The sequence below is a fragment of the Vigna umbellata genome, chromosome 4 (genome assembly GCF_029865625.1).
Source record: "Vigna umbellata cultivar VRB3 chromosome 4, Vumbellata_1.0, whole genome shotgun sequence".
In the NCBI taxonomy this organism is placed as follows: domain Eukaryota; kingdom Viridiplantae; phylum Streptophyta; class Magnoliopsida; order Fabales; family Fabaceae; genus Vigna; species Vigna umbellata.
Genome location: NC_142168.1, coordinates 26,399,854 through 26,422,805, shown reverse-complemented (window position 1 = coordinate 26,422,805; position 22,952 = coordinate 26,399,854). Strand labels below are relative to the sequence as shown.

General features: G+C 29.6%; 1 pseudogene; it reads right to left on the bottom strand.

The window, feature by feature from the left end:
• Window positions 1-1,280: 1,280 nt before the first annotated feature.
• On the bottom strand, window positions 1,281-2,230 carry LOC124831727 (dehydration-responsive element-binding protein 1A pseudogene; annotated as a pseudogene).
• Window positions 2,231-22,952: the final 20,722 nt, after the last annotated feature.

Genomic DNA, 22,952 nt, shown 5'->3' with positions numbered 1-22,952 from the left:
TTTTTAAATATTCATTTTGTCCTTTTGATTTATAACTCATGCCGTCTCCAAAATCTTTATAGTTGCACTGATTTCTATTAGTATCTTGTGAGTTCTTGCACTTTCTGATAAGAAAAAACAAATCTTTTCGAATTATGTTATCCAGAAGATGACACCTTTATCCTTTTAAGTTGTTTGATTTATAATACTATTTTGAATTTTTTAAGTTTGATTAATAATACTATTTTGAATTGAACAATATCAAAATATTATGAATCAATCAAACTAAGAAAAAGAAAAACAAACCAAGATCTCTATAATATATAGTTTGTTTTGGATTAAATTCTCACGAATTTATTTTTAATATCATTTTTAACATATTTTTCATTAATAGATTTATTTTATATATAAATTTATCTTCATTTTTATATTTATTTTATTTTATCTGAAATTTTGTTTGTATCTTACCCGTATAATAAGTAACCTTCTTCTTTTATATATATATATATATATATATATATATATATATATATATATATATATATATATATATATAACAACCTTATTGTACCTAAGCGAACTTGTTAAATAGCTATTTTAAAAGTTATTCCAGATGATACATAATTAACTGTAAGTGTAACTTTTTGTATCCACAATACAAACAGAAAATCAGAATTTTTTTTTACTGTAGATAAAAATTAAACGCAAAAGTTTATCTATGAGCAGATTATAGAAACCATACCCAGCGATTTAGAAATTAGGAGTATAAAAAGCAGTTATTAGAATCTGAGACATCGGTAAGTTGGTTTTGTCTATTCTAAGAGGGAACAGGTCTTCAAACCGTGTTCAAGTGGGCGACGTGGCTCATATTTAAAGAGAGAAAAAGGGAAATTGGTCTCCGAAAGGAAAGTCCGAAGACATACTTTCTATTTGTAAGAATTTCTCTTCAATTATTGCGGCATTATTGCAGGGTCAGGAGTCAATTTTTTCCACATGCTTCAGTCCATGAAGAACTGTTGAGAGATTATTACAAGTTTCCATTTGAATAGGTTGACTCAATCCAACTGAAATCAGGACAAGGAGTTTGATTCTTATCTGCTTTTTTCAAGGCAACCTTGCATTTAAAATATTTTTTAGGATAAAGTGTGGTCTTAGTTTGTGATGGACCCATCTTACACTTGGCAAAACAACTAATGTCAGCCATTACGGTTCTGTCAAGTTTGAGGTTCACCTTTCACACAAATAACTAACTCTGCTTTTCCACTTTAAACCAGATTCTTCTTTTATTTAATTTACATATGTAAACTATAAGAGAAGCACTTGATTCATATGATACTTCGACAAAAAGGGTTACAAAAGAAAATCTTTTTAGTCCCTTTCGATCTTTCTACCTGTATAACTGGTATCCGTACTACTAATAAAAAAAACCAGTACAGACACTCCACACTCCAAAACTTGAAGCAAAAAGCAAACCAGACCAAACACGGTATCAGATTGAGAAACTCCACAGTGACACCTCAGTATCTTGATGAGCATCCAAGTCAGCATCTTCGTACTCATACCCTAAGCAATGTGATGGGGACATGAGCACCATGTTCCTCAGCTGCTCAGGTATATCCAACACTTGCTCTTCGTGATCTTCCTCCATGTAAAACACGCCTTGTTCCGTTGTTTTTGTCACCTCCTCCAAGCACTCTTGTCTAGTGTTACTGTTCTGTGAACTTTGGTCTGGTCTGAAAGCTTCCGCAGCTTCTGCTGCTGCCTTTTGTATATCCTTGGCGCTGGCACTAGCAGGGGCTGGTAACCGCCACCTCGAGTCGGCGAAGTTGAGACAGGCATACCGGCCCCTGAGGGCCATCGCCGCCACATCGTGAGCCCGCGCCGCCATCTCCGGGGTGGGGAAAGTCCCCAGCCAAATCCTGCTCTTTTTGTTTGGCTCCCTCACCTCACACACCCATTTGTCGGAGTTCCTTCTCCTCACTCCGCGGTACACTGGGTGGCGCGTCTCCCGGAACTTCTTCCGGCCCGCCCTCTTCTTGGGATGCCTGACTGCCAGCAGAACCTCCTCGTCGGAGAATTCGACGGACGGTGGAGATGAAGAATCGAAAGAAGGGGAGAGCTGAGAGGAAACATGGTACAATCCAAACATAGTATGGTACGAAGAGGAAGGTAAAAGGTTGTGGTTGATAGGGAAAGTGGGAAGTGAAGTGAGTTTAATGATGTAAAGGGTGTTTGGATGTTGTTCTCTTCTGTGGTTTGAATATATAGATGAAGGGTTTGGTTTTGGAGAGAGAAAGAGGGAACACGGAGTGTGAGAGTGGGATTTTGAGTGTTGAGAGGAGCCAGCTGGTTGGCCAGTTGGGGAACTTGTGATTGGCTTTTGACTGAATCTGAAAGTGAAAGAGGAAAGTGAGGAGAAAAGTGTGCGTTTGAGTCAGTGAGTGACGAGCCAAACAAGGAGTTAATCTGCCATGTGTGTGTTTGACAGAGTCCTTGGATATTGTGTCAGATTCGGAAACAGTGACACTCTTCAAATCAACTGTATAATTTTTTTCAAAAATACCAAGATAGATAAAATAACTATCCTTTTTTTCTTTATAAAAAAAAACTAGTTTTAAAAATACCAAGATAGATAAAATGAGCTGTGTTTTTTTTTCTGATATTATAATAGGTTGTGTAGGTCAAAAGTGTTGTAGCTAAAGATAAAATTTCAAAATATTTTAAGTGCACTTTTTTTTTATCTTTATTACCTCTATTTTTTTTTCTAAGTTTCTTTTTTATGTTGAATAATCGTTTTAGTTATTTTTTTTTCAAAATTTAGTATATCAGATAAGATATTAAGATTTTTTTAATGTCATTTTAGTAACCACAAATGTGTTGAATTTAAAAAGTTAAAACATTTTTAATGTTTGAGATTGCACTCCACCTGAATCTTTCTTTTTATTGCTAACTAGATGTTCTTTACGTTTTGAAATGGTAAAAATTTCTCTTTTTTAATACCTTTGAAATCAAAGTTATTAAGTTTTTCTAAATTTTACAATATAGAACAAACTGTCAATTCTCATATGATACATATGTATTATGTTCAATTTTTAATATTTTCCCATACAAATAAGTTTTAGGGATTTAAAAAAATAAAAGGCAAATTGATAAACACAACAAAAATAAAAAACCTAAAACTAAGATAAGAAAATAGGTCAGTCCAAAGATCCAAGAATCAAGCATCCAAGTTTCATCAATTAATCGATTCAATTATTATCAATTAAATTGACTATATTAATCAAATCAAAATTTCATTCAACCTAGTTATTCTTATTTATGAAATCAAACTTCAACCAGTTCTTAATTTGATTAAAAAAAAAAGAAAAAAACAACATGCAGTCATTAAGAGCAAAACTAAGATTAAAAAAGAAAATAACAAACTAATAATGATCAATAATTAGTACGAAAGTAAATTCAATTTGTTTAATCTTAATTTTATGATTTTATCTCAATAATTAATTCTCCATTAATAAAAATACTAAGAAAATTTCATATAAAAATGTGAGAAGAAAAAACAAAACCTAAAATTGAAAGGAAAAAAAAAAAGAAGAGAAAAGATGAAAAGGTAAAACTGAAAATTTAATACATGATTTTTGTCTTAGTTTAAAATACATTTAGGTCATGTATAACTTCTAAAATCTGAAATAAAATATGATCTTAACGTTCTAGTTATTCCAATTATAATTTGAAACTAATATAAATAACATATAATAATATGATTTATTTATAAAACTTCAACAAATCTATTTTAATTAAAAAAATCATACAAAATAATATAGAATTCCAAATCCAAAAGATTTATGTAAAAATTTAAAACTCTTAAAATATAAAATATAATGTAATTAAAACGAACAAAAGTATTATCCATAAAAAAACTTATGATCAAAACAGTTAATAAATATTATGTAAGCTGAAAATACAAAACCAACTAATTTATTATTATTAAAATAAAAAAGCTAAAGATTGAACGTAAATTATATAAATATAAATAGGTATACAATACTATATATACACTAATTCATACAATGTATTAAAGAGAAAGAAAAAATAATAATGAATGTTGATGAATAGTTTGAAAATAAAATAATAATTGTTCTTAGGTGTGGGGTAGGAGGTGAAGGCAACGGGGGTGAGAATAGAAAAGAATAGGTTGTATTCAATGGGATGAGACGAGAGTAACCTAAGTTAGCTGGAGTCGCGTACGGAAAGTGATAGATTTTGGGGAAAATGAAAAGACAACTATTGTACAGGTGTGCATCTTAGATTTCCAAGGCTTTGCGCGTTTCTTTTCTTCATCGGTATATTCCCCCACTTCATGCACACGTACAATATCCTATCCTAAATAAATAAACTACTGCTTTCCAAATACGTACATCCATCACTATTCTATAATATTATTTAGACTTTTTCTTTTCTTTTTTACAATAATACTATTAACATGTTTGAAGATAGGTTCCATGTAAACTACTAAAATTAACTATTATTATAGTAATTATACTAATGCTAACTGTAAGAGTGTGTTTAAAGGATATTGTAGGGAATGAGTACTAGCTCCCATGGGAACTCTTTTAAGGGGAATTTGTCCTCACTTCTCTTCTATTTTATTACGTACAAGTTCTATTCTATTACATACAAGTGAGCCAACCAGTATTCGATTATATTTATAAGATTCATCTTTTGTTGTAAGCTTTCTAATGATCTATGGTTTACGTATAAAATATTTAGATTTAGTGATATGATCTCAAACTGGTCTTTCAAAAGAAAAAAATTTAACAATTTTGCTTTCTTAATTTCTTTAATCTTGATATTGACTTGTCTTCTTCTTTGTTAGAGAATTCTTAGACTTTTTTATTTATCTTGAAATGAAAAATTATTTTTGTTCGGACTAGTATGAATATGTAGCTATGACCGTTCTTCCACTCGTGGATAGGTAAACTGAAAACCTCATGAATACCATAGCTGAAACCCAAGCCGCCACATAAGGTTAGCCCTTCATCCCTCACTGTAGCTGGAAACCGCAAGCTACAACATGAGTTTAGTCCGTTAATTGGAACCCCAATTTATACGCGACCAGGCCTCCTGCTATTCTCTCCACATGTGTCACCATTCTCTACTTGAGACTCGGTGACCATTATAATGTCACGATGAACGCCAGCTTAGCATATCCCTATTTATACTTTTACCACATTGAAATCTCCACTGAGACATTCCTCCTTGAAATTCTCTTTCATATCCATATTATAAATATTTCATCATACCTTCACATTACATTAGAATTATCATACCATACTTCAATACCAACATACTTCCTCATCCATCACATTTAAGTAAAATCAAACTGAACAGTAAAACAATCACCATTCTTGAGCACGAGACTGAGAACGATCGCTAGTACGACACCGAGTGCTATCAAGAACGATCGCTAGTACAAGACCGAGTACTACCAAGAACGAGCGCTAGTACAAGACCGAGCGTTATCACTAGCATAACGGCTAGTACACGACCGAGCGCTAACACTAGCATAACTGCTAGTACAAGACCGATCGTTACTAAGAGATCCAACAACCTATTAAGAACGATCGCTAATATAAACCGATTACGACTATGAGACTGACCACTTACCTAAGACCGAGCGGTCATGCACGGGTAAGACTAAAGAGATCGAACCCAATTAATGACCGAATATCTGAACATGAACGAGCGGTCAACAACGAACGCTTAGTTTTCTACCTAATTCTGCAAATACTTCTGCAGATTTATGAACCAGCTAGAATTACCAAAACTAAATACTGTTCCCAATTTCACCATCACACTTTCTCACAATTCACATAGTCATTGAACCATAATTATACAACATCACAAACCTCATGAACATAACATATAATACTCCACACAAATATCATCGAACATCAACTCATTCAGATCAATATGCAGAAAACTTCAACATTTCCAATATCAACCAAACATCCCAACATACCACCATTTAACATGCAACCATACTAACATGCAACAATCCATACACAGAAGAATCATAATTAAATCACAAGCTTCTCTTACCTCTTAACTGGACTGAACAACTCTACCACTTCAGAAATTTGCTCTTAACACCAGAAATCTCAAGAACCTATAGTTCACCGATTTGCGGTAATGTACCAACCCAAAATACCAGAAAAAGTGATCAGAATCTAAGAAGAAGAAGCTGATGAACACATGCAATCAGAAACTTGACTTGCATGTGCCAAGAAACAAAATTTCTAAGAAGAGGATGAACTTACCGACTCTAAGCTTGATTTTGATCGGTGGAATAAAATGATCTTGACTCCTAGATTGCTTAAATGGTGGCTGTTTGAGAAAAAAATGAAAGGATATGAAGAATTTCTAGAGAGAAGGAGGAGAAAAGTTAGAGGATTGAGTTTTTAGAGAGATACAGATTCTGAGAAAAAATGAGATGAGTTGCGGTTTGGAAATTTCTATAAAAATACTCAATCTCTTTATTTAAGACATTTGTCCTTCCTTTCCACATGTCATTTTCAGGGACTTACACCAATGGAGAATAAATTAAAGTAACTTTACTAAAAATATATTATTTTTGTGTCCAAAAAGATTAGTTAAGATTGCCTCATACATAAAAATTGAAATTAAAACCTTATATTTCTCTAAATCCATATCAATAAAATATTTAAATATCAGTAAAAAAAATGTAACGAATAGATTACAGAAAAATACAAGTATTTCCATATATCATTTAGATTATTTAAATAAATCAATATCCGAAAAAGATACATCCATTTAATGAGTAAAAAATTTGACATATTTACAAGCCAAAAAATAGATAATACCAGTTTGGTCTCTTGATTCTATGTTTGACACGTTTGATGGTGTCTTTTCAAAAGTTGGACATGTGTCACGTTGTAAAACTGGTAACCTAACATTTTTTCTTTTCCGACAAAATGACAACATTGTTTCTAAGACACGGTTGACAGTTAATAACCGCCCATAGATTTTTTCTATTGTCATCAATCTTTTCATCTACAGATAATTATTATTTAAATTTAATATTAGAAGCATCGAATTCTGAGGATAAAACAGAAAAGACTGTTAGAAGCATTGCATTAATTTCCTTTTATACTTTTTCTTTCCGCGTAAACGCGTGGAGTCGTTTATCAACTTGTTCGTGGGTCCAACTCAGCACTAACTAATAAATTAGGGTTCTTCTGGTTTAACAATTATCTTTATTTTTAAAATTTTTAATTTATCTTAAAAAGAATTATATTTTCTTTTGTACTCTCAAACTTTTATATTTTGTTCTCATAAGTCATAGTTTTATCAAAGAATCATCATAATTGCTTTATTACTTATTTAAATTTTAAATATTTTTTTAATTTCGTTCATATTTAAAATTTCTTCTTTTTAGGTTTAATTAGTAACTTGATATATAAATTATTCGATTTTTTATCATTATTTTTGTAAAAAGAACTTAATTTGTTATGTTAAATTAACGTTAATATAGTTTTAAAATGTCATAGGTCAAATCTAACATATTAAAATTTGGATAATTTACTATGTTGAAAACATTTCTTAATTTTGACATGTAACATCTCTTAAATATAAAATAATTCAAATTTTAACACATGATAGACTTATATTTTGACATATAACATTTTAAAACAATTTTAAAGGCAATTTAATAAAAGTTATTACATTGAATTTTTTACAAAACTAAAGATTTAAATGAGATTTTTCTAAAAGAATACAGTAAAAAAAAATATACGACCCCCATGATTAAAAAAACTTAAATATAAAAACTAAATTACTAATTAAATCTTATTTTATTTTGAAAATAATTAAAGAATTGTCTTAGTCATCTACGATAATGGTAACATGATTGCTGATCCTAAAAGTGGTGTTTTGTTTAGATAAAACAACAAAATCATGATCCACATTCATAGCGATTTTCCATTGTTGGCGAAAAGAGAGCCAACCCATCCACCACCACTACCACCTCAGATTCAAGATGATGATCACTTGGATGGAGCCATTAACATCATAAAGGTTAACCCAACTTTGAGATCCATAAAAATTTCTCGACTTACACAACATGTATTCCATCTTCCTAACCCAATTATTTTACTTATTCTCACGAACATCCACCATCCTTACAAACCAAACCTATACATAGTCCTTTGACCTTACACCACATATATAGGACAATGGAATAATGACATACAATTATACACCCAATTGTGAAGAATCATTCAACACATTTCCATGACAATTGTAAGCAATGCAAAAATTTTCTTCCTGGGTTCGCGTACCAACTCAGAACATAACCAATTATTGATGACAAATAGGTCCTACAAAACCAGGAATATTTTAAAAGACTGTTTTGGACTTGTAAACCGTGCATTGATGGATTTCCCCATTGCAAATCGTTGGTGTAAGTCGACTGAACCTTTCTTTACAATAGATATATGGGCACTCTCTAGTGATTGTAGCACAAGATGAGAGAAACAACACACTCTCCATTGCCTTTGTTATAGTTAAGGGTGAAACAATAAAAACTTCTTTTTTTTCCTAAAAAACTTTAGGAGGCATGTTACACATCAATAAAACTTGTGCTTAATTTCGAATCGTCATAGCTTCATCAGTGCAACATTTAATAGACCAATTAATGGTTGGACTTAATGAAATTGTATCCATGTGTTTGCAATCAACACATTGCACAAAATTTTACTCGAAAATTTAGGAATACAACTCTAAAGAAATACCTTGTCAACATGGGTAAGTTCTTATCTTTACACAATTTATTCAGTTATATATCATGTTCATTAATCTTTCATCAAATTTAATTAGTATTAGTATTTATATATATTTGTAGCATACACAATGACTAAGTTGTGATCTAACTATTACTACAATATCATTAGGAAAACCAATGCGGAAGTAATAGCTTGGATTGACCAAATTTCAAAACAACAATGGGCACTTGTGTATGATCAAGACAAAAGTTGGGATCACCTAGCAACTAATTTGGTTGAAGTAATCAACTCAGTCCCAAGAAGACAAGAAATTAGTCAATTTCCTCCATAATATTGGCCATGCACCAAATGCAACACCTTTTTCACATATAAAGGGAAGCACCTAACTATATGATAAATGTTGGTCATGTTTATTTTGAAAAATCCACCAAGGTCCTACATGATGTTGATTCAAAATCAACACCCACAAGGTGGTTCAATTTGATAGAAATATGACAAGATTCAAAGTGAAGGAGATGATAAACTCAAGAGAAATACATCTTTTGAGAAAATTTGTTGTGAGGTTGGGTGAACGGTGATATGACTGTGAGAAAGCTTAAGAAATTCATCTACCTTGTTCTCATATCTTAGCAACTTGTAAACATGCCCATATAAGTCCCCATTATAAGTTGGATGTCTTCATGAAAGTGTACGAACATGTGTTTAACGAGCTAAGGCATAAAGAATATTGGTCATCATAACAAGAACACACAAGAAATCATTTTTCTCACAACCCTAACCTTAAACGGTTCACATCACATTTTAACTATATTAAAATATTATATTACCTTTTATTCATTGAATAAAACTTTTAACTTTTTTATTTATTTAGGCTTTATAAAAAATCTTATGCGAATAGTAATATTCAAAATTTTGTTATCATTCTTTTCTAATAATAAAAAAACTACCTATTTCTTAACACTTAATTTCTAATTTCATAATTTTTACTACTGTTCTTTATTAACATTTTTAATTTTTTATATAATTTGTATGTTTTTATTTTTTAGTTCTTTCATATTCAAATTTTATTAAATATATGATTTATACATGATATTTGGAATTAGACTTTTTAGTTAAATATTATATTAAATGATATACTAAAATTTAAATACACGTTTTTTGGTTGTCCATGTGGTGTTTATATTTAGGTTGTAGACATTGAAAATAAAAGTATAAAACATTACTTATTTTTAATATGAAAAACACCTTGATCTAGTTATTTTTAATTTTTATTCCAAGTTTTTCTAGACAAAAGTGCAAACCAACCTAATGAGTGAAGTATGCGTTAATTATTGGAAACATATTCAATTCTTATATGTAAAAAAAACACCACAATCTAATGTATCTTGGGTGGCTAAATCCAAGCAAACAAAATAATGTATTTAGACAAAATAAGTAGATTAGCAAAGATACTGAATTCTACCTAATAGCATGAAATCATGATCAAACAGTGGAAGCATAGACCAATATGAAACCATAAAATCCAAGCAATTGCACCTTTACTAACTGAATAAAATTGGCCAGAATCATCAACAAAAACTGATCTATCAGTGTAAATTTCAGAGCAAAGGTCATTTCGACAGCATCCACAATACATGTACATTATGTGTCGTAGAATAATTATGAAACGACAAAAGAATAAGAAGATAAAAACCTTTGCTTTCGTGACCACCCAGTAGTGCCAAATATCTTTTATGGTACACTTCACTCTAAATGCATGACTGGATGTTCTAGCAGTAAATTTGTTCGTCCATCACCTTCACCTCAGAATATTCAAAATTTATGGTAGTATATTCAATAGAATGCAAAATAAAAATTACTCTGTTTGTAACAAAGGATTCAGCATGCCTTGAAAACTGTCAAGCCCAAGAGGATGTTATTTTTTCATGCAATGCTAAGAATAACACTATTATATATTAAAGCAAGTATTGATTACTAACCACCATTGACAGTTTGACAATAGAGCAAAGGACTGCCTAATATGTTCTTCGAACAAATACCTCCGAAGATTTTATCTTTAAGTGAGTCAAATGACATCAAGTGATCCATATGACCAACCTCACCTACTGAGATAAAGCTTTCATTGTTATGTAGTTTGGTTTTTTAAAATAAGAATACTGTCAAAGATCTTATACTCTTATACAATCCCATTTACTTTTCGTGCTATCAACAAAACTTAGATGCAGTTTATAGGATGCTTTTGATGTTATTCTCCCACCAAATTGAAAGATACACCTTTAGCCAACACCAAACTTCATTGTCAAGATCATTGAAGTGATCTAATTCTGATTGAAGAATAACACCAAAAGCATTTAAAATCCTGTACCTAACAGATAATACTAACTGCTGCAATAAACTGGTGTAATAACACATGATGAGGAAAAGTAACCAATCAAAGTGTTTTGGAAAAAGTTAAATAAGATAAACAAATCAAAGTATTTTGGAAAAAGTTAAATAAGATAATACGTTCTCAAAGTATTTATTGCACATTAAGCTACTAACACAAACCAAACAACATTTTCATCAACAAAATAAATACCAAGCACAATTTAAATCCTGTCATGGGTGGTATGAATTGAATAGAAAAATAGAAAAACAAAACTTTTTCTATATAAACATTCATGGTAAATATGTAAACATTGACATAATTTAAAAGTCTTTTTAGTTGTGCCGAAAGCTTTTGATGAGGTACTAACAAAGAGGATGTGTAAATTACATGATGTGTGGAACTCTAAGGCCATTGAAAGTATGTTGCTGATTCTATTCAATTCATGCCACCCATGACAAAAGCAAAAGAAATATGTGTTTTTGATAGGTTCCTAATCAGAAACCTATGGAAAACACACTCCACGAGCACTCAAAACACACCGCCAAGAATGTTGTATAACCTCTTTGTATTTACAGTCAATCAAGAATACAAGTACAGAGAGCTTAACCTCCCTCTTCAGGACAAACAAGTTCCCGACAATCTGTTATTATCCAAAACCAAAAACCCCTCTGCTATTAAACCCAAACCTATTTATACAAGTCCCTCCCTTTCCTAACTGCCAAGGCAGTTAGGCTAACTAATGTCTCTTCCTTCTCTCATAAACCAATAATCTCCTAACAGTTTTCCTTTTAAAGTAGAAAAAGTTATTAGGATAAAGAAAAAGGTAGGATCTTAATGCATGCAGTGTTACAGGGTAGAGCGATCATGTCAATGCAGCATTTTTGTGCAGGTAGTAAATTTGTCTCCTAATGAAAATAAAACCACCCCTTACTTCATAGTTGTCAAATAAACTATACATTCTAAAAGATATATAACTTCTTCCAAACGTCTTAATGCTTTCTTCTGATAACAAATAAGTCAGTGAATTCAAATTGACCATTTTATGCCAAACCAACGATAGTTGGTAACACTAAGTTAGTTTCAATCAATAATCTATCTAAAAAATTTGAGACTCTCTGACCAAACTATGCGGGAGAAAAGAAAATGGACAGTTTCTCATCTGCAGAGTTAACAAAAATATGTCAAATATGTCATTCAGATCCCTTATTCTATATAACAAGATGAGTTGTTCAAAACATAAAGTTAAACAACTGAAGAGTAACCGACTTGCATCCAATTTGAAAGATCTGATCGTCACAATCATTTCCACAAACACCTTAAAGATTAAAATTTGAGTCCACCCAAAGGAATTTTCACACAGACCGATAATTGAGAACATATTAATTAGAAAAAAGAATTGACTAAAAAGAAAGGGAGATTAGTGTGTACATAACTGAATAAGGAAACGAAACAAGAATAACTAAAGATCATAAAGAAATTCTAAACAAATTCTTCTTCCTAGACAACTAACTACCTTAAATTTTAGCAAACATATGAAGCATAAGAGAAAAGAATCAAAGCCTGTTCGAAGTGTATCTGAGTTAACATTTAAAGAAGGGAAGAAATTATAAAAGAAAATATATTGACCGTAACTTTTATGATATACAGATGGTTGGTGATGATGGATTTGTTGGCTTGAAACATACAATAGACAATGTTTCTTTAACAAGTAACTTAAAATATCATAAAAGAGAGATAAATAGTCGGCAAATATTCAATTTTAAAGGTGTTAACAATTTTTATATAGATCTATAAAAAAATAAAAAATATCAAATATATAAAACATATAAAATTCAAAAATATTTAATATATATATTATTTGGGGCCAAGTACTCCTCAGTCACTTTAAGCTACAAACTTTGATAATTTATTGGACTTTATCTCAGGGTAGGTATATTTTTTTTTTCACTAGGCGTAATCTTTTTAATATGATAATTGCTCGTTTTCCTTCAATAATTTATTTATTATTTAGAATAGCATCCTAGGTTAGATTGGATTTGTTATTCCCTTATTCAAAATTTTGATTGCACCATTTAATTTAATTTTGATAGGACCATTTAATTTAAATCCGAATCCAATCAGGATGAACAGTTTGGTTTGCAATTAGATGTATTAAATAAATTATTATATAAATTTATATCAATCTGATACCATTTATTTTCTAAATATGTTATAAATTCTTTTGTGTGATCTATCCCTATGTAGGAGCATCTGACTATTTTGGTTTGATTTTAAGAAAATTAAAATTGAATATATCTTTAACATTTAAGTAATATTAATAACATAATTTTTAATTTAAACATAATGATTTAATATATAAATTATAATACATTTATATGTCTTAATAAAGATGTTTATCTAATACTCTTATTTTATTTTCAATATAATTAATTCATAAAACAAGTGAGTCAATAAATCTACTGGGAGGTTACTTCGTACACCACTCTACATTTCTTCTTGCACTACTACATTTTTTTAAAATTTCAAAACTATCCTTTATATTTTAAAATATCCTACACTCTCACATTTTTTCTTCAACGAATATCGACATCTGTTAAAGAAAAAACACTTTAATGGATATGTCACATCCGTTAATGGATGTGACTACATCCGTTCAAGTTTTTTTTTAGTTTTTAATTTATTAGTTTAATATTTTTTATATAATTAGTTAAACGAATGTGCCACGTCCGTGCCACGTCCGTTACATTAAGGTTTTTTTTTAGTTATAGTTTATTAAGTTATTATATTTTAAATTAATATATAAATATTATTTAATTTTCTTTTAAATTTATTACATAATTATATATAAATTAATTTTATTTTATTTAATAAAATAATTATTATTAATTTAATTTATATATTATTATTTAATTAACTATTATAATATTTTTATATTATTAGTTAAACGGCACATCTGTTAAGGTTTTCTTTTTCTTAGTTTATTAATTTATTATATTTTAAATTAATATATAAATATTATTTCATTTTATTTTAAATTTATTATATAATTATATATAAATTAATTTTTTTATTTAATAAAATAATTATTATTAATTTAATTTATATATTATTATTTAATTATTTATTATAATAGTTTTCATATTACTACTTAATCGGATATGAGCCGTTAAGTTTTTTTAGTTTATTAATTTATTATATTTTAAATTAATATATAAATATTATTTAATTTTTTTAAATTTATTATATAATTATATATAAATTAATTTTATTTTATTTAATAAAATAATAATTATTAATTTAATTTATGAATTATTATTTAATTAATTATTATAATATTTTTTATATTATTAGTTAAACGGATGTGTCAGTAAGGTTTTTTTTTATTAATTTATTATATTTTAAATTAGTATATAAATATTATTTAATTTTATTTAAGTTTATTACATAATTATATATAAATTAATTTTATTTTATTTAATAAAATAATTATTATTCATTTAATTTATATATTATTATTTAATTAATTATTATAATATTTTTCATATTATTAGTTAAAATGTGTCACATCCGTTAAGGTTTATTTTTTTAATTTTTTAGTTTATGGATATAGTCACATCTATTGACGAATATCAATATCTGTTGAAGGTGAACGGATATTAACATCCGTTGAAGATGAAATGGATGTTGACATCGTTTTAGTGGAAGGGCAAATTAGATATAGGTGATGCATGGAACATTTAGTGGTGGTGGAAGGAGCAACACTCGTCTACGGGCTAGCTGGAACCCAAAGAGAGAGAGAAAAAAAAGGCTATTATTTCCTGCAACCCTACAATTTCTTTGCACAGCCCCTCAAACTTTTGAAATGATGATATTGCCCTCCAGAAAAGTGACTTCTGGTTTAGTTGTTGAAACTTTCTAGAACAAGCTTTTTAAATTTCCAAAATAATATTTTTGAAACAATTTCTAGATGAAAATTTCCTGAATAGAATTTTCGAAACATAAGAAATATGTTCCGTAATTAGTTTTTAAGAATGGGATTTTCAAAAAACTTCGAAACTCATAAAATGCCTTTTGTTTGGAATGAGTTTCCAGAATATTGATACATGAAATGTGTTTTGAAAAGAGCTTTTCAGAAACAAATTTTTTCATGCATCTTTTCTCTTCTTCCTGTACAACGTTCTCCTCTTTTCTTCTTCATCTACAGTAGCGGTGCGGCGGTTAAAGTAGTGATAATGGTGGTTTGTGTGGTGCAAGTGAAGGGTGTGTGAGCCTTTACCTAACATTGTAAGAGTGCAATTAGTAACTGTGGGATTTCAGCAAGTAATAATTGAGAAAAAAATAATTTGGTACAATTTAAGTTACAATATTTTTTTTCTTTGAGTAAGAGTTGTTTTATGAGTATTCTCTGGACTAGTACATCATATCAAGTCTATTTTAATAATTTATATGGAATTATATATATGTTTCAACAATATGTATAATTAAAGAAATATAAAACTTATTAAATCTTTTTATTATTAGTACTCATTAAATAAAAAGTTTATAATTTTAAAATAATTATTAAACTAAATTGGATTAGAGAGAAAACATGTGATACTGGTGTACGTGTATCCCAAATTTCTTTCTTTTATCCTTCTCTCAAATTTATTCCTCTCTTCTCTCTAACTTTTCTCTCTCATATCTCATTTATTTCAAAATATGATTATATCTGGTTGTAATTTAAGACCTACGCAACAGTTTTATTTTATCACATCTTCAAAGTAAATTTCTATTTACTTTATTTTTTTTTCTTTGAAGTTTCTTATATTATCAATCTCGGTGGAATTAGTTGAAAAAACTGATCATCTCAATTTATTTTATCATATACTAAAATTATGTTATGTTAGGATAATTTGTTCTAGATCCCTAAGTTGTGAGAAACCTATTGTTTATATTTCAAAATTGGTTATGAGGATAATATTTTCAAATAAGAGAAGCTATTATGTTTCAATAAAACCTTGAGTTAGATGATCGGGATACGAGGGTGTCATGGTCATCATACCTAATAATTGTTAAAAATCTATTTGTGTATCTAGGTAGTTTATTATGATGATTTATGAATGAGAGAACTAGTTTACTTGTTCCATATGTGGTATGGTACTGAAATAAAATATATAGTACAAGGATGATGTGATTACCATGTTTGCTTTGAGAAATGTAGTTTTTGATGATGAAACTTGGTGTTGTAGAAATCCTGACAAAACAACGAATAAAATTTTTCAAAACGTGTAGATTCACTGTCCTTAAGAACTTATCCGTGGTGTATTGCGTAAGTTCCCCAGGATACAATAAGAACTTTCCCAAATATTTCTGAGGATCTCAGACTAGCAATGATATCTAAAAAGAGTATAAGATAAACCCAGAATAATTTTAGAAGAGAAAAAAAAAAGATGAAACTAAGAAGAAGGGAGAGTAAGAGAAGATTAATTTTGATGTGTTTTGGAATGGGGGAAGAGCTCTCTATTTATAGAGCTAAAAAAGAATAAAAGAAATAAAAGACAATAAAACAAAATAATTAACGTTGGACCATTAACATTTTTCATTGTTGCTTAATAATTTTTTTTTTAACGTTGCAACCATAAAATAACGTTGCGGAGAACGTTACAAACCTAACATTCTTTTGCAATAACTAATATATTATAACAATCCCCCACATATTGCAAAAGAAGTTGAAAGAAAAGTCTTTGACTCAAATAGTTTAAGCATTAAAAGAAAGATAAGAAACTTTTATCCTGGGTGTCATAGGATGTAATGCATCAGAGCTGGTATAACAAGCTATATGAACCAGTCTTAGATTGAGATACTTAACACACAGTGTAGTTGGTATAACAAGCTATATGAATCAGAGACACTTGATGTGTGTTAAAGGTTTATCAATCACAATACACCCCACAATCCTTGTTGTTATCACTGTGTTGCACTTACTACGCCATGCGCGTGCCTGCTATTCTTGAGTGCTTTAGAGATCATGCCAAGATCTCATGCAAGTGGCCCCACTTGACACTCATATAGGTGATTTCATCAAGTGTATGCTTCAAATCATACACCACCCATAAGGGATATGAAAATCATTAAAAACTTTATTTAAGCTAAAATTCTTTCACCACATAGAATTTTAATGACAAAGTTTAGTCTCTCAATAATGCAGTTTTTAGCATTTTCACACACACACACACACCATAGAATGGGACATAATTGATTAAAATCAATTTAGTGCTATCAGAACTAACAAGTGGCTTGTTTTTACACACACGAACCTTATTCATGGGATTCCAATCACAAAGGTGGGGTTACCATCAATTGTTTGCTTGCAAGTGGCTTAAGTCTCATTCCCCTCGATGTTTCTAATATCATTTGTTTTCTGAGGGATTTTATCAGAGGATTTGCTAGATTCCGTTCTGATTTCACATAATCAATGGAAATAGTTCCACTCTTTAGCATCTGCTTTACCAAATTATGTCTCAATTGGATATGTCTAATCTTTCCATTGTAATTCTTGTTTTTAGATATAGCTATTGCCGATTGGCAATCACACTGTATTGATACCGATAGAGTTGGTTTCATTCCTAATGGAATGTTTGCTAAGAATGTTTTCAACCACTCGGCCTCATTACCAGCCATCTCAAGAGCGACAAACTCAGATTTCATTGCTGATTTTGCAATAATTGTTTGCCTAGCTGATCTCCATGTAATCGCACCACCCCAAGTGTGAATACATAACCACTAGTGAATTTTGTCTCATCTGAATCAGAGATCCAATTAACATCATTGTACCCTTCAAGTATAGCGGGAAATCCACTGTATTCAATGGCATAATCAATTGAACTTCTTAAGTATCTCATAAGCCTAGCAAGTGCATCCCAATGTTCCTAATTTGGACATTGAGTGTACCTACTCTGTCTACCTACTGCATAAGCAATATCAGGTCTAGAAAAGTTCAAGTGTAGTAAGCTCCCAACTATCTAGGCACACTGAGGCTGAGATAATGATTTTTTTTTATTAATTTAGAATTAACATCATAAGGGGTATTCTCTGGTTTGAGGTCATAAAACCTAAACTTCTTAAGAAGTTTCTCAATATATTGTTCTTGAGATAGTAATATATTATCTCCCTTCCTTATGATTGTAATACCTAAATTCACATTGGTTTCACCCATGTCTTTCAATTCAAAATTTGATCCTAGAAACGTTAGTTTTTAGATATTACATAATTGCATGAGTCAGTCATTAGCATGTCGTTCATATATAAATATATAACGACATATTCTCTACTTCCAGATTTAGAGTAATATCCTTAGATGAAAAGCCAAATTTATTTCTTCAAGTAATTAAGTAAAATTACCTACATCCCACAATTTTAAAATATTTAAGATTGGTAAACGAGAAAATACCTGGTTGTGCTTTTTTCTTTGTAGGTAAAGTATACGAAAATTTATTCAAGTACCTCATCTTCTTGTTTCTTTTCCTTTCTCTGGAGAGAAAATCTTCTCCACCTTTCCTCACACGTTACAAAGGCATGACACATGAAAATTAGGGTTCATCATCCTAACTTCAACGAACTCTAAGTTGTCGCCTCGTCTCCCTCTTTCTTCATCCTCATCTCGACTTTTGACATGTTCGTAAGTGGTTTCACAAATATCGTCTGAGTTCTAAAAACAAAGTTATAATCCTTCGGGATTGAGTTGTTGATGTCAACCATAAGTCCTTAAGATTGTTGTAGAAATGCTGACAAAAACACGAACAAAATTTCCTAAGACGTGTAACTTCAGTATCCTTAAGGACTTATCCGCGGTGTATTGCGCAAGTCCCCCAAGATACAACAAGAACTTCCCAGAATATTTCTCAGGATCTCAGAACTAGCAAAGATCTCTAAAAAGCGTATAAAACAAACCTAGAATAATTTTAGAAGAGGAAAAAAAAAGGTGAAACTAAGAAGAAGGGAGAGTAAGAGAAGATTAATTTTGGTATGTTTTGGAATGGGAAAAGAGCTCTCTGTTTATAGAGATAGGAAAGAATAAAAGAAATAAAATTATGTTAAGTTTACTAGTCAATGTTGTTTGGATTTGTTTATATTGTTGAGTTAAGGTTTTTGTTGGGTCTATCAAGGACAAGGTTCACTAGGGAGACACAAACACCAATGACATCTCAGCCCAACCATATAAGGGATTGACACCACTCTCTACCCAAAACCTTAAGACAATGGGTTAATGGGTCTTTCACCTTTATATAGTGCTCTACTTTCTCATTTCTATCCAATGTGGGACTTAGACTCACACTAGGATTCTTAACAGTTTCTATAGTTGAATAGATGATGTTTGAGTAAATCAAGATTAAGATTAATCAATTGAATGACTTAAAAGTGACATTATTGAAATGTTATTGAAGTTATCTTTGAAAATTTGTTTGATTATGTTATTAGGTTGATTTGTCTAATATTTTTGCTCAAGAATATTTTCAATCAAGCAAAAAAAGAATAGAGACACAAACCTCACTCCTACCCTAAGTTTGTTCATGTGAAACTCCTACCTTAAGTTTGCACATGCGAAAGATTTGTCGTTAAAGCAAAAATAAAGTTGAAAATAACCTTATTGCTAGTCTTATTTTTATTCTAACAAAGAACTTTTCGCTCAAACAAAAATAACATTGCAACTCACTCTAATTTTTGTTTAGTTTTCGCTCAAGTGAGCATATTTTCAATCAATCTAAAAAAAATATTTTCTTTCGTCTAGTTTCTTTAACTCATTGATTGTGGTTGTTTTTATAAATGCAAATTGAATATTAATTCCTACATGTGGTTGATTTATGGGTTTATTTAAATGAGTCATATTGTAATACAATGCTTACTAATATATGGTGAAATTATATGCAAAGAAAATTAGGGAGAAGTTTTTGCACACTATATGATATGTGACTTTGAGGTGTAATGAACTTACCCTAATTCTTCATGGTCACATATTTGGGATGATATGCAAATTGTTGTTTGATTTTTGTATTAAGTATTAGCACATATGTTGTAATAAAGATCTCTTAGCTTCATTAATAAAGTCATATATGACTAAGATATCAGATGGTGAGAAGCTAAAGGAAGAGTTTGCCCTTCATGATATATGACTTGAATTGTAATGAGCTTACCTTGATATTTTCTTTTAGATTCACTTGTAAATGTATGTCATGGGTATTGAATCAATTGTTAGTCTTTAGTAGAACTCAATATCTGTCTTTTGGAAGGTATCAATTATATTCCACTTGATGAATATATCCATGTGCAATTTATGTGATTATTGCATGTCAGATTTTGAATGAAAGTGAATTATCGTAACTTGCTAATTAAAATGCATCTTTTATATATTTTTATTTAAGGTAAAAAAGTTTGTTTTCAATAACTTACTCGTGCATTTGTTATTGAGTTATGACTTGTGATGATTGTACATGTACATGAGTAGTATAAGTACATATGTTAGATGGACATTTAGACAAGAATAAAAATTTCTTAGTTTGGATTATCTTTTGCAATTTTTTGTATTTATGTATATATTTTGTAAATTAAGTTGTATTTTATATTGATATAAGCTTTGTACAAACCACTTGATATGTTTATAGTATAGTTAATAGTTTAATTTTTTTGTAAGCTTTTTACAAACTCTTTGTCATAAAAATTATATTGAATTCATGTTCAAACTTAATCTCATCCTAATCAAATTTAAAGTAGATTAAGCTATCGCATAAGATAATTGATTATGTTGATATCACTTATTTTACAACAAAAATGTCTAAAATGATTATAGTTTATTAAAAAAACATAAATAAAATTATAAAATAACTCATCAATTACCCATACATTTTCCAAATCCATAAAATTCTAAAAAAATGAAATTTTATGGACTACAATTCATATAGATATCACTATTTTTAACTTTGTAACCATTCATTATAAAAATGGAGTTAACAATTCATCAATAATGCAATCCATATTTAAAAGTGTTGAAAATCTCGCATCGACTAAAGATAAGATTAATTTATAATATATAAGTGAGTGCAAACCTCATCTAATAAACTTATTTTATGGAGTTAAATTAGACTTAAAATCTGCTTCTTAAATAGAATCAACTCCTATCAATTTATAATATATATATAATATATATAATATATATATATATATATATATATATATATATATATATATATATATATATATATATATTGCTTTTTCCTACCAAGTATTTAAAACCTAATTCACTATTTCTGAAAGACTAGCACCACGGAGGATTTGTATTGCTTTGTTGTACACTAATTCTTAAAAATATTAAGAAAATAAATTGAAGAGAAAGAAAAGACAATTTGTGAGAAATTCAAATTGTGGAGGATTGATGAATAGCTTATGATGCTTCATGTGTCAATGTTTTCTCTATTGTTCTCAGAAGGTGCCAAGTTTGTTGGTGGGCCTCTTAACGTGGGCCTATGATTGGGCTTTTATTCTCTAGTCTTGTAGCCTCAATGATGGAACAATATATAGGCCATCATTTCATTGTAAGTTATTACAATATATGGAACAATACGCACTTCTGAAAATATCTCTTACACTTAATTTTAGAAAATTTACAATAAAAAAATATGATATTCATGTTTATAAGTTCTACGTATGGTCTATATATGTGGAAAACATGTGAGAATATAGTTTGTTCAGTTGTTAATATATATATATATATATATATATATATATATATATATATATATATATATATATATATATATATATATATATATATATATATATATATATATATATATATATATATATATATATATATATATATATTAGAGTTGTCAAAATGTTATAACTTGGGCCAATTCGGTCTACTACGGGTTCGAGGTGGGTTGAATTTGAAAAAATGTATTTTTTTTGTACGGAACAATTTTTAACTCCGCTCATTTAAACTCAGCTCATCCAGGTTGAACCTGTGGTGAGCCGAGTTGGCTCATCAACCCACCTAATTAACATTATTTTGAGAGTAAAATCTATTTAGATTTGAATTACAAAAAGTTTGTAATTTTTTTTATTAAAAAAAATTGCAGTTAAGTGAGCAAGTGAGACAACTCGCTTAACCCACCAACCCGTAGTGGGTCGAGCCGGGTTCAAAATTTCCTAACTCGTTAATAAATGAGTCGGGTTGAATTGATTCACTAAGTGACTAACCCAGGATGGGTCTGACCGAGTTAGATCGAATGGTCCGTTTTGACAAACACTTTATATATATATATATATATATATATATATATATATATATATATATATATATATATATAGATAATATTTTATGAAAGAGATATTTTCTTAAGAGTATTTATCCTTTTATAACATATGTGGCCCTTAGATTGTAGGCACCAAAAATGGTAAATTTTGAACCTTTGAATGTGGGTTAGTTGAAGTTGAAGATGTTGATGTTGAGTGATGTTTGAATTGGTCCCTCACTTCCATTGCTGCAAAAGAATAATATCAAAGTGTGGATAACCTCTTCCTCCACCTCTCATACCTCAATCTAAGGTATAAAGAAAAAACATTGTTCAGATAAGTCCTACGATTAAAAGGCATGAACCTTCTTCTTATGACATGTGTCACATAGCTATAGCAGGGTCCATGTTTCAAAAGACAAGTAAAAAAAAATGTATAGAAAGATGTAACGAGTAACTTTTATTTTTTACATATGTTTGAGAACGAAAAAGAAAATGAAAAATATGGGGAACAGATTAGAAAAAAAGTATAAAAAG